This window comes from Plectropomus leopardus, chromosome 4 (genome assembly GCF_026936395.1).
Source record: "Plectropomus leopardus strain MGB_pleo_1.0 chromosome 4, ASM2693639v1, whole genome shotgun sequence".
Classification (NCBI taxonomy): Eukaryota; Metazoa; Chordata; class Actinopteri; order Perciformes; family Serranidae; genus Plectropomus; species Plectropomus leopardus.
In genome coordinates, this window is record NC_142179.1 from 4,086,079 (window position 1) to 4,104,413 (window position 18,335).

At 37.4% G+C, this 18,335-nt stretch overlaps 1 protein-coding gene across 3 annotated transcripts in view; it reads left to right on the forward strand.

The window, feature by feature from the left end:
* Positions 1–18,335, forward strand: part of cfap299 (cilia and flagella associated protein 299) — a 115,016-nt gene that overhangs the window by 41,775 nt on the left and 54,906 nt on the right. The gene's annotated exons all lie outside the window — the stretch shown is intronic.

Sequence of the window (18,335 nt, forward strand, 5' to 3'; positions counted from 1 at the left end):
AATTTTAAAATAAATAGTGCAGCTAGTGGAAATAGCATGTATTTTCTCCATATGTCAAATATGGAAAAAAATTACGTAATTATGTGGAAAATAATAAAAATTACAAATTCCAATGCAAAAGACAGAAAGACACCCAGAAATAATACATATTATTATTATTATTTTTTGCACTTAACAGTATGAATGTAACAGTTTTCTTGCACAGTGTATTTTAGACTTATCCTAGGAGCTGAGCAGGAAATTCCAAAACTAAAAGAAAATACACAATCTTGCCAAAATGTATGCCATATGCATGAACACAGCCAAAATTATCAAAAAAATGAGGAATGAAAATCGTGTAAAATGTACCAAACTGTCCCTACGGGTTAATATTGGTACCAAAATCAGTCTTATGGTGCAAAAAGTTTAAATATAAGATTGTTTAAGTTATTGAGTTTTAGTGCTTGTTATTCAGTGAAGTCAGACAGAAATACTACTGATTATGTGCTTTAGTTACTAAATTAATGGAAAATCCAAAAAAATGCAACACAGTGCTGCTCACACTACTTGATTGTTTGTTGATCTTTGTTAAAATGCAGAAACACCAAATCGATGTCCACTTTTAGTCATAACATGGATTTATCCTGATTTCAGCTTCACATTCACTCACCCTTGAATATGGATTTAAGAAATCCTAACTGTCCCAGCTCTTAGAAAGAATCCGAGCCAAACAATGCGGCTGAAGATTTGTGAGGAAGTGCAGTCAGGAAGACAATGGGAATATTGAGAATTCCTCTGCGTCATTAGGGAAGACCAGGATTAGCAGAGACTTCCTGTTTGCGACTAGCTCGGGGCCCAGACCAGCCTGTGATGTTGGCATTAAAGAGAGACGATAACCTTTGAAAGGATACCTTAAACAGGCCAGCCACAGGGGGCATGTTTTCTTTCCCATGACACATTGAGCTGCCACTTAGCCCGCGTGGAGCAAGTTCAGCCCGCCTCCTTTTCCTTCCCCCTCAGGGCCAACTGACGGATCATAAACTGATACTAAAGAAAGAGAAATTTACGATAATGGTTTTGCGAAATGACTTTCGAATTACAAGCAGTGGAGGTGCTCTGTTTTGTGTCACAGTGTTGTGGTCACTGCAGCGCAGACATCTTTTAAGGTTCACAGGTGGCAGCTGTTTGGGAAAAGAGCTCTGTGGCACTTGACCCTGTTATCACTGAGCGTTAGCTGTGCCAGCTCAACGCGCTCAACCGCGCTTTATTCTTTTATTTATGACTGCTGCTTGTTGCACTTTGTCACTCAAATCTGGAAGAATTTCACCTGTAATTGCGTCTTAATGTCTTTGTGATGTTTTTTTCCAGCAGATGTTTCTTTTTTCAGCAAACATAGATTTTCGTCTCCTGTTCTATTTAAATCGAAACATATTTGGTAAACATGTTTGACCCCGTTTGAAAGCCTCAGCTGTCGGGTATCGTGTGCATTGACTGTTTATATGCGCAGCTTTCACCTCCCTGTTTACCGCTCGTAAGATAAACAAGTCATCTAAATTTCTAAACATCGATTGGTTTAAGTTCTGAGAGCCTGACAATGATGCGGAAATGTTTTCGCTGGAACTTAAGCCCGTGTTAAGAGTGGGTTCATCCAGGCATGTAACGTTTTAACCTTCGCCCAGAGTAAACACGACTAATAACCGCTTTTCTAAATAAACACAGAGCCTCGCATAAAAAGGTGCCGAGGAATAACTACAGCCTAAAGGTTAGCTGAGATCAGCCGTTTTTAAGATCTGTGTGAGGAAGCGAGGGACCAGTGCTCAAGGGCAGCTTCTAATTATTACCAAGGTGCCCTTGAGCAAGGTGTTTAACCCCAGCTGCACCAGTGGATCCAGCTGTGGAAGCTGTCTGTATACTGGGCTGTATGAGGGCTGTTCATTTTTAAAACATGGAAAGTGAGAATGAATGTAAAATATTGATTTAGGAGTCAAATTATGAAATCGACTCAGTGTTGAGTTGAACTCTGTTGAGTTTTAAAAATCTAAAATAATTACAAATTGTCATATAAAATTATTGTAGTGTAAAATCAGTCAGGTTGATAATAGTGGAAAAATAAATGAGGATTACAGTTTAGAGTATAATGTTTTTTAAATTTAAAACACGTTTATTTTGTTTCTTTAGTGTTGTTGATCTTTTGGGTTATCCTTTGCTTGATATAGAACGGGCAAAAATAAGCCTCGGGTCTCAACCTGTTCCTTTTTCGGTTGTTGATTGAATTGTGCAACTTGAAATTTACAACCCCAAATCCAGAAATGAATGGGATTTTCGGTTATCACCGAAAATAAGCTCTCAGACGAACACAAGTTTATGTAACATAAAAATATGTTACAAAATTCTGATTATTTTCTGCACTTTTTTCATGTTATTTCCTTGTTTGTGTTTGCCCCCCCACCCCTCCTTTTTAGGTCAGTTGCTTGTACTTATCTTTTACTACTTTCTTCTTTCTTTTAACTTTTTATTACTTTCTTACATATTTTGGGTCATTTCAGTTTCTCATTGCCTTCTTCACATGCTTTTGAATTAAATCTAGTCAGCTTGCTCAGGTTTCAGAAGGTTAACTGGAAGAAAAAAGTCATGCGTGTTTTAGAAACTGTCTGCTGCTGTAAAAACAGCAAAACAAATCTGAATTTATGTGTTTTGTGTTGGAATTGTGGTGTTACAGTTGGATTACTGTATCTCTGTAGAACACAGATTAAAAAGAAACTGAGCCGGTGCTTCTGATTGTTACTCGCAGTCCTGTGAACGTTTCACTCATCTCGACCACCAAACAGGAGGCTGCTGCCTCATTGAGATGGTTGGCATTCTTGGTACTTTCTCTGACATGTTTGGTCCGTAACGAACAGGCTTTGAAAGCTTCTGTCAACGGCAGAAATGCCTAATAATGTGGAAAGAGTTTGTTTCAGGTCAAAAGAATTAACCTCTAGTTGTGTGCGTGGCTAAACTTGGATAAGAGTCAGACGAGGAGCATGATAGTCAGGTCTTTCAAGATTTATTTTAGGTCCCTCCCACTCTTAAAAACACACTTCAGTTAATTTTGCGCGGCCTGCTTGGTATGTGTAAGATTTCCTCCTCTTCCCACCACACACCCTCATTGTTCCCCACATAAGGACACTCAGCATACTTTCAGATTAACTGAAACCGAGGCTTTGGGGTATTGTGGCTTCACTACCAGGACGCGTTTGCCTTGTAAGCTTAGTGATGTTACTCGGTGGCTTAACGGTGCTATTTAAAAAAGCCAGGCCACTGACATGCCTTTGGGATATTTCAGAGGCATAAACCTATGTCTTGGGACATGGTATAATGTATTCCTTATCACACATGTTTTATTTTTATTCTATGTATTTATTTATTTATTTATTTAGTTTATTTAATATGGAAAATGCAAATTAACATAACCTTAGTTAGGCTTTTAATAAAGAAAAAGAAAAACAAAGATATCAAGGTTACACACAATAACGCAATAACAGTTATGGTAAAAAGAAAATGCTGATCATGCTAAATTGCAGATTTGCAGTTGCAAATTTAGCAACTTGTTGATATAGATCTGTTGCACCTGTTTTCTTATTTAGAAGGCTTGTATATAGAAATTGATATGCTACAATTCATTTTCAGTTGGATTTTATTCATACGAAAGCTCTTTCAAGTAACCAGGAGCGCTGTTTGGATTTTGAGATTTGTTTGAGTGAGAGAAGTTTCTGTAACCTGTTTCAGTTCTGGAGAAAATGTAAATATTATATAAAAGTAAAGCTTTTCTTATGGACATATACAATTGGATTTTCACTTAGAAAAAGTTACAAAAATATTTATGTATGTTGTCAGCTGTAGTTCTAAGAAAGAAAGAAAGAAAATTGCAATCAGTGGATCTCTAGTAAAATGCATAAATAAAGCATATATTATGAGAAATAATTAACCCTTAGGGCCCTCTTTAACCTAATTAGCGCAATTGTATTGCTCTGCACACAAAATGCGCTATTTTTTTAAACCAACATCAGTCCTAATCATATATCAAATATTCATTAATTTTTTTGAATTTTAACCCTTGAAATGACAGGTTTTTGTCATGATGCCACCCATGTCTTTAGATACCCCCCCCCCCCCCAAAAAATGAATAATTTCATATGTATGCATATATATATGTGTGTGTGTGTGTGTGTGTGTATATATATGTTTGTTTACCAAAATGTCATATGCATGATTACAGCCAAAATGATCAAAACAGAGGAATACGAAGTGCATAAAATGCGCTAAACAGTCCTTAAGGATTAATGTGATATGGTGAGAAAGGCGACAGCAAATAGGCTAAACAGAACCTCCAGTGGCCGTGTAAATTACGACTGTTGTCTGTCAGAAGCAGAGACGGAAGTAGTGTGGCGTTTCTATAGAACCACAGAACCTCGTGGGGAGGAGCTGGAGGTCGATGGATGGATGGGTTTTTGCTCTCCGTCTCTTACCAGTGTTGGTTTTCTTTCATAACCATGACGGGGTTTTTTTCTTTCCTTAACCAACATGTTCTTCTTTTAACCAAGATCAAGACTCTTCCTTAACCATCAACCAAGAACTTTATGTAACCTAAACCATGATCTCTCTGTGACCTTGACCTAACTCGACCCTCCCCGATCAGGAAGCGGTCACATAAATCATTGTTGTAACGTCGTTTGCAATGTTCGTGTTGGGAAAATAATAGCATGGGTCGTTTTAAAGGGGCAATCAAGAACAGTTTGGAGGACTTGTTGCTATAGTTGAACCGTTTGGTCTTTCTTTTGCATCTGCTGTGCCATTCTGATGTACATCCTTAAACAATTACAGCGCTTGAGAGCACTTTGTGTGCAGCTCAGTCACTCAAATTGTATAGAGGTCTGAACTTTGATGTACATTTTTTCCAGTGCTCTATAGGCATATCTCCTCTATTACCACATGCAGTTTTCCAAACATAGTTTTCTTTATCCTGAAGCCTATCTGCATCTTCAAAGAGCTAATCATAACCTTCCTCTGCTGTGTTTATTTCTGTCCGCTCAACCTTTAATTACCCAACTGGAAATCAATCTTTTGCAGGTCTTTCATTTGTTGGTGTTTGACCACCTAAATTATTATCTGCAGTTAGCCACCAATAAAATCTTACCACATTTTTTTCAGAGGAAACATGGATGTAGATATAATTGGGAGCTGTCTCCACTGTCCCTCCTGACAGAAAGTAGTAATATGGGAGCATATTAATGTCTGGTCATACTGTCACCTCATTTGCGTCTTCAAATAGTTTGTCTAAAAAGAAATGAGACTTAATTACAAGGCATGTCTGAAAACCATCTTTTTATAAGTTTGCAACTGTTACTGAGCCATAAGAAAAGTGACCTGGTCCTTCAAGTGTTTTGCTGTAAGCCAGTAATACTCAACTTACGACCTGTAGGCCAAATCTGGCCCCCGATAGGTGCCAGGTGGTTTTCTAATTCACAATAAGAATGAAGTGATTCACACTGGAAATTGTTTTTGTACCTTGAATATACATAAGGTGCTAAAGTGCTCAAAACAGCATCAAAATAGAGCTTGTTTATAAAACAAAGTGCCAGTGGAGGATTCCCTGCACCCCCTGACAGAGGTCCTAGCTAAGCCCCTAATGCCTTAAAATCATAGAAATGTCCTATAATCATAGAAATGTCCAAAAGTCTAAGGAACTTCCTAAAATACTAGAAACAATCTAAAATCCTAGAAACGTCCTAAAATCCAAGAAATATTCTAAATTCCTAGCAATGTCCTAAAATCTGAGGAATGTCCTAAACATGTCCTGAAATACTAAAATGTCCTTAAATCCTAGCAATATCCCTAAAATCCCAGAAAACTCTTAAAATCCGAGAAACATCCTGAAATCGTAGAAATATCCTAAAATCCCAGAAATTTATTGAAGTCCTAGCAATGTTCTCAAATCCTTGAAACAGTCTAAAATCCTAGACACGTCCTGAAATCCTAAAAACTGAGAAATGTCCTAAAAGCCTAGAGACATCCTAAAATCCTAGAAACATGTTTGGGGCTGATGTTATTGGCCCTGGCCTCCTGTCATTTCACAATAGTGGCCCTCGAAACAGAGCTAGTCGAGTGTCCGTGCTATACCCACTGAATCAGCTTTGTCATTGCTCCCATAGTCAACTTAATAACGCTCTGTAGGAATCTGCCTTTAACAAACACTGACTGCACGGACAAAAGTAATTGAATTTAGTGCAAACATTTCCCCTAAGCTGTGCCCAGCCCGTGGCCCAGCAGTCATTTGTCTGTCTTAAGAACTGATTGTGCTGTGTACACTTTCCCTTTCAAAGCCTTACACCTGTGGCTTTGTCCGCCTGGGAATGCGTCCACAAATATACGGCTCTGATAACGCTGCACCTGTTTAATAAGTTATTTTAAGCAGGGTAAACAATAATCACGGAACAACTCATCATTATGCCATGAGCAGGGCTATTAGAGCACTTATGTGTGTGTTAGTTTCAGTTCAAAGGCACACAATTCTTTATACAGCTGCAAAAGCTCAAAAAACAGAGTTTCTATTTGAAGTTGGACTAGGCTAAGTTTCTCATATTAATGAGTGTAGCAGTGAAAAGTCTCTGCATGGCTTTCAAAACAGGCAAAAATTATAGTGTTCTTTTGTAAAGAAGGGCAGAGAGCAAAGTTCAGACAGTTTGGTCTCAATCAACCTTCCTCGGTGCATTTTTATGTTAAAATACACCTGTGTAATCATGCTAAATCATGGCTCAGGGCTCCAACGGTCCCATTCCCACTAACTGGGGTGCAATAGATTCAGTCTGTTTCCCAAATGGACGTCTGGTGTTGATATCTACACCTCCCCATATGGAAAAGTGATAAATTAAAATTTATGAGGGAAAAATAAAAAGAGCATGTCTCTAACAGCAGGGAGTACTCCCTTCAGAGAAATCTAGTTAGTTAGTTATTGTCCCTTTAAATTGAAATCTATGTATATTAGTGTGTGTTTACAATAATAATAAACTATGCACAGTTTGCTAACCCGTCCAGTACTTTTTAAAATTTTATTTTATTATTTGTTTTTTAATTTTATTCTTTTAGTACCAGGCTGTAAATGTGTTTATTTCTGCTGTAAAGTTGGACATTTAACATGGTGCTCTATGGGGATTGACTCATTAGGCAGTTTCAAATAACCCTCAAATTCACCTGATGGGAACACGTCAATTGTGAAAAAACTCCCATTTATCACAAAAAAAGTTTTTTCACTCACATGAAATGGTATTTCAGGCGGTTTGAAAAAGCCAGATTTCACAAAACTACAATGGAAATTCTTTTTTTGCTTTTAATTGTCACATGATGTACAACAAAGAGACATATGATATAGTTGCACATTTTCGTGTTTGCATCTATTAGCTGCAGCAAGCAAGCAAACTTTTAACAACAAAGCATGTCAGGCGAGTATACTAGTATTAACAACGTTATCTTATAACTCGAGTTGCCCTCTTGACATCCTAAATGCATAAACATGGCGGGCAAAAGTCAATGTTTGGTCAGTGGTAAGAAACTTTTTTTTTATTAGTTAACGTATTAAACATCAGTTTTTGTGAAGTGTAAAATGTTATTTGAGTGACCTAGATAAAAGATAAAAATACAATATATAAAATATATAAAAACAGCTATCTAAACCTCTTGTTAACATTTAGAATTAAAATGCAACCCATCTTCTTTGTAGCTTCCATTATGTTCCCACTTTCCGACCTCAAAACACATGAACGCAACAAAGTCTTCCCAACTCGGAAAGTACGGCCTTCCCACATCACATGAATGCAGCATTAATGTAAAGCAAAGGGAGCTTCACTTACAGTCACTTTCGTATGCACTTGAGTGAAGAGCAGAAGTGCTGATCTGAGTTTTAAAGCTTCGTATGTATCATAAAGGCCGCAGCCCAGTCCTGCAGCGTATCATTTGCACATTTGGCGTTCAGCTGACATTTCGAGCCTGGTACAGTGAATAAAAGGGTTTGGCTTCAATTTTAATTGATGGACACGTGGGCCATTGCAGAGATCACGCCTGTGTGACCTTTTAGTTACAAGGTGGTTGCTGTAACCATGAGGCCACCCTGCCGCCTTCAGCGCGCCGGTGGTTCCTGGCTTGACTCAGTTATATTCTTAAATGTTAACAGACTTAATACAGTGGAACTCCATCATGTCACATGCAGTGAGTGGTTAGAAAGGCTGGTTCTCATTAGCTCATGGACTGGAATCAATATTGTGTGTGTGTGTGTGTGTGTGTGCATGAATGTGTGTGTAGCAATTTATACATAGTATATATAGGTTCTTGTTTGCATGCAAATGCATAGGCACAGTCACTCGTGTGTGTGTGTGTGTGTGTGTGTGTGTGTGTGTGTGTGTGTGTGTGTGTGTGTGTGTGTGTGTGTGTGTGTGTGGTTGATGTGAGATGAACGGGCAGGGACTTCTCCTCTGTTTGGAGCTAATCCCTGGCTGCTCTGCCCAGATTAATGTGCAGTGGGAGCAAGAGCTGACAATTAGAAAAGTGCTTGTTCACTTCAGACCCCTCAAAGAGAAGCCCGCTGTGACAGACGCACACCGCAAACGCTAACATTTCAAACGGGGGATCCTGGAGACGTAAAGCGTCGACGTGTCTCAGTAGACGACTTGTAATAATGCATGGCATACTTGCTTTGAACAGGAAGGTAATTGTATTATGTCTGCAAATTGCGTTTTGGTAGATTTGCTAAGATCAGACTAATCTCCAAACATTTCAGGAGGAAATTGTGCCCCACCCAGTGACTTTGAAGTCTGTTTTTTGTCAAAGGATTGACAGTTTAGGCTGAAACATGAAATGTGGGAACAAGGAGTAAAGAGTTCACGTAGGGAGAGTGTGTGTGTGCTGCTGTGAAGTCGTCTTTTTCATCTGAAGTGGATTCAAAATCGTTATAAAGTCACATAGTATTTTCTGGGATTCATGTTCACACTGTTACTGATTGCTTATAGTTTTGGGGATCGAAGAGTTGCACTTGAGCCAATTCACTTTGAACGAGACCTAAACTGACTGAAATTTCTAGAATTCAATGTTAATAGTTTTAGGTCGTTCTTTTATTTAACATTTTGCAGCAGAGTTGTGGCATATTTGTGTATAAATACTGTAGGTTATAAAGCATAGAGTGCACGCAGTACAATAAATACACTACCTTCGTTTTTAGTTGTGGATTATGGAGCTGTGGAACTTGCTATAATTAACACATTTATGATAATACACAAGAAACTCAAGCACATACCTTAATTTTAATTTTCTCTGACACACCTGTCTCTCTCTCTCTTGCTCTCTCTCAAACTTAGATCAAACAGTAAAATTTGGCAGTGCTGATCAAATATAAACCAAGACTGTTACTGCCTATTTTTCACCTAAAATGTCTTCAGAAACATATTTTAGTGCACTGTTTAGCTGTATTACAGGAGTTTTTGAACAGGAAGTGGGTGCTTTACTGTTTCGTGTATTTTCGTGAAAACAGGCTGAAAAATATGAGACCAAACTATAAAATTAAACAGCGCTGATCAAATATCAACCAAGATTGTTATTGCATTGCATATTTCGTGCCTCAGATGTTTTCAGAAACATGTTTTCGATCACTGTTTAACTGTAATATGAGTTTGTTTGTTACCAGTTGCACACCAATTAGTTACTCGTTCATTATAAGGGACTTTAGACTGTTTTATTTTCTCCTCGGTATATTAGTACGACCCTTTAACAAAGCATTTCTGCACGCATATCTGATTATTCAATTCATCACAAGAATTATCAGTAGATTACTAAAATAGTCGATAGCTGCATGCATTCTGATGTAGGAAAAGCTGTTTTCTTTGGTTTTATAGCACCAGTTTCGTAACTAAAAGCATCTCTCAACTTCACAGACAGTCCAGTTTTATAAAAAGACCGTCTTTCCAGCAGTGAAATACTTTTTCTGTTGTGTGCAAACATTACACCATTAGAGGCAAATACTGTTAAGCTTACACATCAGAAATCTTGTGTTCTATTGATAGGAAAAGTCATAAGTGTTGCAACAGTTTTAGCACAAAAGCTACTCCAAAGTATTCTTCAATGTATTAGTATTTAGATCTTTCTTTTTTGTCCCAGTTTGGAAAGTCCAGCTCGCTGTACCACGGCCCTTGTTGCTGCTGAAGGCCTCTCCCATACAAACTTGAGCATGTTTTTCCTTCAGATATTAGATTTTTCTGCCACAAAATCACACATCATTCTGAATTAGAGCCTGGTGTTTGGATTGTGGTAAACAGCATCACGATGAACCTTTCTTAGCATTTACTATGTGGCTTCCTGTATCAGAGGATGCAAGATGTTGAGGAAATGACTTTGAGATTCGGTCATTTTTACAGCTTTATGTGGTTGGTCATGGACTTTAGTAATGTGGCCTTTGGACATCCTGCACCAGCAGCATTCGGACCAAAGGGCACAAAGTCTGGCAGAAATAAACGCAATCTGATCCTCGGGTATTTCTTTTGAACTTGTTTCACACATTATTGCAGCAAATTTAACTTTTCATCATATTAACCCTTTGAAACCTGGATCGACATCACTTTTCTTGCACTACATTCAGATACATTTCAAAAGTATTAAGTAAAGTAAATAAATTGAAATATTAATAGAAAATATAAGTAAACCTTTGAACCCAATCAACTTGGCAGGAAATTGTCCAACAAATTGCAAGAAATTAACTTTAAAATTAAGTACTGGTGTTACCTATACTACTAATTTAACTAATATTATAATTTATAATTTTATAGCAATTGAAGCAGTTTTCAGGTTATTTAATCTTTTTGTCTTTTCATTTCATTTCTTGTTTTTTTTTTTTTTTACTTAACTGTTCTTTATTGTCTGTTTGGGGGATCTATGTGTTGTTTTTTTGGTACTTTTTTCTGAGCAAGAATTCCCAGCAAATTGCAAGAAATTACTACTTGTTCTATTTGGACTAGTACTATTACTACTACAACTAGTACTTCCCTTTTTTGTAGTGGTTTTTAGTTTTGGTTTGGGGAGGTATATTTTGTTGGTTTTTGTTTTTGGATTGTCATGTGATTTTTTTGTCCTTTTTGCTAATTTGTGGGTCATTTCTTCTTAAGGTGCTCATTGGCTTCTTCTCCTGTTTTTGAAAGAAGTCAAGCCAATATGCCAGGTTTCATAGGATTTATATAGCTCACATAAAATGAAAATCTTGTTAAATGAATTAAAAATCTGTCACTGTGATGCAAAGAGCTGCAGTACCTTTTTGTTTTATTCCAAATTGTAGCCTCAATGTGTTTTTGTGTCCTTTTAGCAATCAGACCGTACCAGAAACAACCAGGCACGTACATAGTTGAAAGATATTAAAGAATAACCAGATCAGCGTTGTATGTTTTCATGTATTCTACAAAACAACCCACGTACCTTTTTTTCGGTATTTGTGGCAAGGGAGGCAGTTCTTTTACAAGTGAACATCGAGGCCACGGTTGGATCCCAACACAGACATGTAGTCAGTAAAAAACGTGGGAAATAAAGACACTAAATCCCTTAGTCTCACTTCATCTGACACAAACTCAACCAAACTTTGTCCAAGACAAAGAAGGAAGGAAAATAATAACGTCTCAGGGGCTTTCTGGTGAGTGTGTTTTCACAGAGGTAATTCAGAGGACAACACCCTCTCGACATCCTCGTTTTATTTCTTCTCCTCGCCACCTTCTGCTCTCCACACCTGAGCTGAAGCGAAGGATTACACCTGTGTCGGCTCCTGAGCACATAAAAAAAATAGATGTCCTCAGTACATTTACTGACTGAATTTTCCTCAAATAAATTTCCCTCTCACAAGCTTTTTTACACACCTTCATAATGACGTCAAAGGACTTTACCTCCTGCACTGACAGGATCAGACAAACTGGCAATGCAACTGTGAGGTTTCAGCACAACAGATCAAAGAAACTCATGTTTGTTTTATATTACTGAGTCTTTGCTTTTAATTTGTGAAGCTCGAGGAGATTTAAGATACAAGAAGAGCGATGTTGGGCTTTGGGCCGATCGACTATATCGCGAACACTGAGTATAAATTTTCGTGTTGTTTCGGTTGTCTTGCTCTCTTCTGAAGCTTTCTGCCTCTCACAGACACACACAAAGCAGGGCTTTTGCAGAGCTCCAGACTGTGACTATTTAGTTTCAATTACGACCATGGATCACTGTTATTACTTAAAAATACTATTAATATATGAACTGGAGAGCTGTTAATTTGTTTTCAGCTTGCAGAGAATAAATAATAGTGTTTTACGACGCTGTGGTCTAACTTAATGAGTGATAGTGGTAATAGTATGAGCAAGTGAAGCATGTGTATTTCTGCAGAGCTCCAATTGCGAGTATTTAGTCACATTTTGCAACAGTGGAGCACCAGTGCACCATGCAAATATTTGTAATATATGAACTGGAGAGCTGTGAGAGTTTGATGCTGCTCACAGTGAATGAATCCTCACACTTAAAGGCACCGTAGTATCTGTTTAACTGTCTGTTAATGCTAACATCCAACAAAAACAACACTTTGTGCTGAGACGAGTAATGTCCTTCAAAACAAAAACACCATGGGTCTCGCTTTGATTTATTTAATTATAACAATACTTAAAAAAACATTATAAAAGTACTTTATAAAATTTCCTGATAATCACATTTTATTAAATGTTATTATAACAGTAGTGTATTCAACTTTATTATATGACAGTAGTTACTTTACTTTACTTCTAACCTAATTGTGACTGCAGTTTATTCTGTAATTTTATACTTTAGTAGTTAACATTAGTTTAGATGGCATTTAAAAATATAGAGATATATCGGGTGTATCGAAATATAGCCTTAAAATATCACAATATTATTTTGAAGCCATTTTGCTCAACCCTAGTCTGTTAGTATGAATCTGCAGAACTCACCTTTTAAATGAGCTCTTCACAATATCCAGAGCATGAATATAGTACCAGAGACAGTTTACTTTGTTATCGCAAATAAGTAAGGGCTTCCTGAGCAGAAAGTTAAGTCAATCGTGTCTGTGAGTTGTAATCAGAGCTTCTTTGTTTTTTGTTGTGGTAGACAGTACAACCGCACATGCATGCCTGCAAGCCTGGAAATAGTACAGTTGCATTAAGTGTCATGGTGGAAGAGCATCCACAAACTCAGTTAGCGTCTGGCCGCCATCCTTGTGGGGTTGTACACAGAAAATAACAGAGGCAGCTGTTCTAACACACACCATTCAGCGGCGGTGCGTTTTTGGCCCGTATCCTCAGATTCCAGTCACCCTATGGAAGGTGCTGGTCGCTCTTTAAATTCTAGTGTGTGTCGGAGTGAAAGATTGGTATGTGTTTACTACTGCAGGATCATCGTCATGTGGTCACTGCAGCCGACATCTGTGCCTAAAGAAGTAAGTTTGTGAGCCCGGGGCGCTGCTGTATCTGTTGAGCACAGATGCAGCTGACCAATGTAACATGTATTTGCCTCCACTCAAAAATCTGGTAAAACATCCGCCTCAAATAACAGGAAGGGAGTGCACACAAAAATAAAGCTGTTTGTGGCAGCCTTGTTCGTGCCCACTTTAGAACTAAGGGCACTGTGTAATTTTTGCATAGCTGCAATTGCGGCGACTGTGTGCGATGATTTGAGCCACTTCATAATGATTTGTCTCCAAGGTGACAATGACGAGTATTCGGACCCCCCAGGATGAGTTTGTTTCTGTTTCCTGTCGAGTGACTTGCAGGATGTTTGTGATGTGCAGTTTAAATCCCATGTTCAGTTTATGTCTTTGTTAACCCTTTTATACCTGGAGCAGCAACACGTTCCTCTTCATTTTCTAGTGCTGCGTTCAGATGCCTTTCACATCTATTTATAAACCTTTGTGCCCTGAACAAATTAGTGCAATTTCCTTTCATATACATGGTGAAAAAAGTCATTATAAACAACTTGGAAATAAAAAAAATAATAAACTCACAAATTAAAAGAAATTAGCAGATTTAGAAAATCATTTGTAAAAAGCAAGGGGAAAAATGTATTGGATAAAAGGAAAAAAAAAACCTTTATTGTATTTTTGTTATTCACATACATATATATGTTTATTTAAATTCACTTTTAAAAACATATTTTTGAGCACTTTTTCCAGTTTTTTAAATTGATTTGCAGATAATCTTCTTGTTTTTTCCTTTAATTTTTTGTGTGTGGTAGTTTTGGGTCATTTCCTCTTTTGTTGCTCATTTACTTCTTCCAGTATTTTTTAAAGAAATATTATTGGTTTACTCAGGTGTCAAAGGGCTGAATCAGTTGTACAGATGGAGCCATACAAAACACACACTGTGGCTGTTGAGGGTCTGAGCACAGAGGGATGTCGTATGTTGTAAAGCTCTCTGAATTTAATTTTAATTTGAATTTCAAATTAAAATAAAAATTCAATTGAAATTTCTATTTCTGCAGCCATGTGGGGCATGGCTTGTGATTGGCTTGAAGATGTTTGACTTGGCTAATCTGTAAAGCAATAAGAGTTGTCTTTTGGTTTGAACTGTGCTTAATAAATAAACTTGGAGAGGATTATTAAAAATTAGTCCAAGAATTAGGGAAAATGTTCAGAAAACTATATTTATTATACATTTATATTTAATATTATGTTGCAAAAAAATATAATATATAAAATAAAAACATTGATATTTTTGATTTTCAGCACTTTTTCAAGGTCTTTCTTGTGTATGTTTTTTGGCTTCTTTTTTCTTATTTTTTAGGTAATTTTCTTGTAACTATTTAATTACCTTTTTTGCTAAGTTTTGGGCCGTATCTCGTTATGTTTTTGAAAGACATCAGAACAATTTGCTCAGGCTTCAAAGGGTTAACTCCTTTTTTGATATTCTATTATATGTAATTAAATAATAAAAGCTAGTGTTGTGTTGGAAATACTTTTTCCAGACAACCCAATAAAGTGATGATTGACAGTCTTGACTTTATTGTGGTGATTTTGCAGCATATCAGTTACAGTAAAAACAACCTTGTTCTTCCACAGTGTTGAATCAGTTGTCACAGATGATTCGGCGTCCACCACAGATGGTAACGCTGTTTGCATGCCCTCTTTTCACACAGAAGTATGAGAAATCAAATCCTCAACACAGCTACAATTACCTCAAGGTCCTGACTTTGTTCCCCCAAGAAAACACGGTAGCTTGGATTCTGAGTAGCTCCCCACCGAAAAACAAAGACGAGAAAACCTCAGGACCTTTGCGTCAGGCATTTATGAAGAATTTCTCAGGGATTCGGATCGTGATGAATGCTTGCTTTAGAAATCACACAAACTTACAGGTTTCTTGCACCTGCACAAGCAGATCTCTGTGTGTCAGCAGTTCAGTGTTTGGTTATGTGTTCATCTGTTGTACTCTGAAAGCACTTACTGCTCGTTTGAGTCAAGAAAATAGAAAATTTCAAATGCTCGCAGCTTCACTTGTCCCGACATAACCTCAGGGTTTTGTACGGTAATGATAAACATGGAAAGTCTTGGAATGTGCAAATAGCAATTTCCAGACCTGAAAAAGTTTTGAGAAGCTAAATATACACTGAAAGTTGTGGAATTTTGTTTCACAAACTGTTATAATAACACATGATTCATTCAAGGACGGTTGGAAATTTGAAAATCCAATCATTATTTCTGTATTTACAGTTTCTGACTTTGATAAATGTTGTAATTTTTGGTGATTTTTAAAGAAAACATGTCTCCCAAACCCATGTCCCTGCAGATTTGGTCCCACAGATAGTATTTTCAAAGGGCGTTACGTCAGACGTTAGATATTATCGGACAAAATGGATCAAATCTCAAAAGTGCATTCAGTACATTGTCAGAAGGTCATAGTCTCCATTTTTGAAAGTCATTCCAAATTTGTTTATACATTGGTTATACGTTGGCAAGTAGGAACAACGTGATAGCAACAACGAAGATGAGTTTAATTTTAATGCTAAGAATTTAACAAGAGGTTGATATTTCCAGTTTCTTTATATTTTTATGCATTTCACTTTTATGTATATTTTATATTTTATGTTTCTTTATATTTTTATGTTTAATCTAGGTCACTCTACAAGGACAGCAGTTAACATTGATACTGTTTTACACTTTACATGTGGGCAAAAATGGATATTTAATATGTGAATAAATGAAAAAAGTTCCTTACCACTGACCAAACATTTCATTTATGACGTCAAGTCGGCAACTCCTGTTATAAAATGACGTTATCAGTGTTAGTATACTCACCTGGCATGCTTTATAGTTTGCTACAGCTAATAGATGCAAATACAAAAATGTGCAACTACTTAAAGTAAATGATAGCTAGGAACAAAATAATGAAACATGTTGACACAGTTTCCGTGCTTTCTGCCGTTTCTGCTGCTCTGAAACATCATGCAAACATCAAAACACAGCTTCGGTATCATAGAAATTTCCCAATTTCCCTCCGTCTCGTCTTTCCGTGGAAGACAGCATAAGTCTATGGGATAAAACACTGTTGGGCCCGTTGCTTCATGTGACAGACCCGAATTGTGTAATTCCACTTTTGGCCACGATGTAAACTTTGCCTCAAAGGCTGCCTCTATTCTTTTGGGCTTAGCTGCTATTGACATTAAAAAACTGCATCGTCAGACAAATGGGCTGTAACATCCAGCAAGCCACAGTGCTGCACTCCAAGATGATATAAAAAGTCAGCTTACACTAATGTTTTTCTTTGTGTAGGTTTGAGCCTTACGTCTGGACTGTAGACGTCCCGATTTATCCCGAGGTGGTAATCTCTGGCCTCGAGTTTTTGTGCAATATGTCGTTATTCTCCACTATATATATTTTTTTAAAGCAGAGCTTATATGCATTATTGTGACATCGATGCAGGACAAAAAATGATAGTAGTTAAAATAAAATGTTTATTTTTTTTTTTTCATCTTACAATGTTATATTTGACACAGAAGTAAATCTTAGTGTTATTTTCAAATAGCTCGTACATGTGGACAGCTGCTGCACCTTAAAATGAAAAACTTCCTTTAACAGGAAAAAAACTGTAACAGAAAGGATTAACATACCAACAAAGTTAATGACAAGGTTATCCTGATTTTTCATTTTCTCAGGAACAAGCTTTCACAAACTCAACAGTGGACATGCAACTGTGTCGCAGTGCTCTCACATGTAATTCAGGCTAAACTTGTATTCTCCTTCCCACTGGTAATTTAAAAAGCCAGTGGAATGTGGAAAATGATTGTAGGAGTGAATGGGAGGGAAAAGATATGCCTCGCTTGGTCACTTTGGTGTCTGAAATCCGTAGCTGAGATGGCGTTTGACTGATTTGTGTTTTGACCACATGTGCCGGACCCGCCTGCTATTCTCAACCCGTAATTCCTCCCTGAATTCAGGCATGCGACTAATTTACTGTAGGGGCAGGATTCTTTTCTCTCTCTCTTCCAGGGAGCAGAAACTTTACCCCTTTTCTGTTACAGGGCTCTGTACCAAGCGCTGTAAGTGATGCCACCTGTCAGCCTGACAGCTTATTCTCCATATGGGGAAGGCCTTTATCAGCTGCACTCAGAGGGAGCAGGAAAATGTCCACCACCTGCCAAGGATTTCTAACCTTTTAACTCATCTATAACAGGTTGCATACCATAGAGTGATCCTGTTAGTTTCCTGTTCACTTTGTCCTTTTGTCTGGTATTTGAGCAGTGACATTTTAGAGATTGTGCATTAGCTGATGTGTAAAGGCTAGCATATCAAGAAGAAGCATCTTTTATAAAGGATCTTGCAGAAGCGTTGTGCTGCTTCTCCATCACAGGTCTGCATTTATTGCACACTTTTGCTGTCTTCTGCATTTGATTTCTGAGTAATACCTTACTTTAGCTCCAACCACGGGCCAAATTTGGCCCCCAATAGTGTGGTGTGTGGCACTCCTCAGCTGTTGTTTTTTTTAATTTTTTTTTTTAATGTGATTCATACTGGGAATTGTTTTTGTACTTTCTGTATACAAAGGTGCCAGAGTGCACAAAAGTGCCTAGAAATGCTTAAAAAGGCTAGAAACTCCTAGAAACGTGCTAAATCCAGACAAACATCCTTAAACCCAAGAGATGTGATAAAGTCTAAGAGATGTCCTTAAATTCTAGAAATGCCTGAAAGTCTGAGAAATGCCCTAAAATCCTAGAAATGTTGTAAAATCCTAGAAATTTCCTAAAATCCTAGAAATGTCCTAAAATGTGAGAAGTGTCCCAAACAACAAGAAATGTCCTAAAACATGGAGAAATGTGCCAAA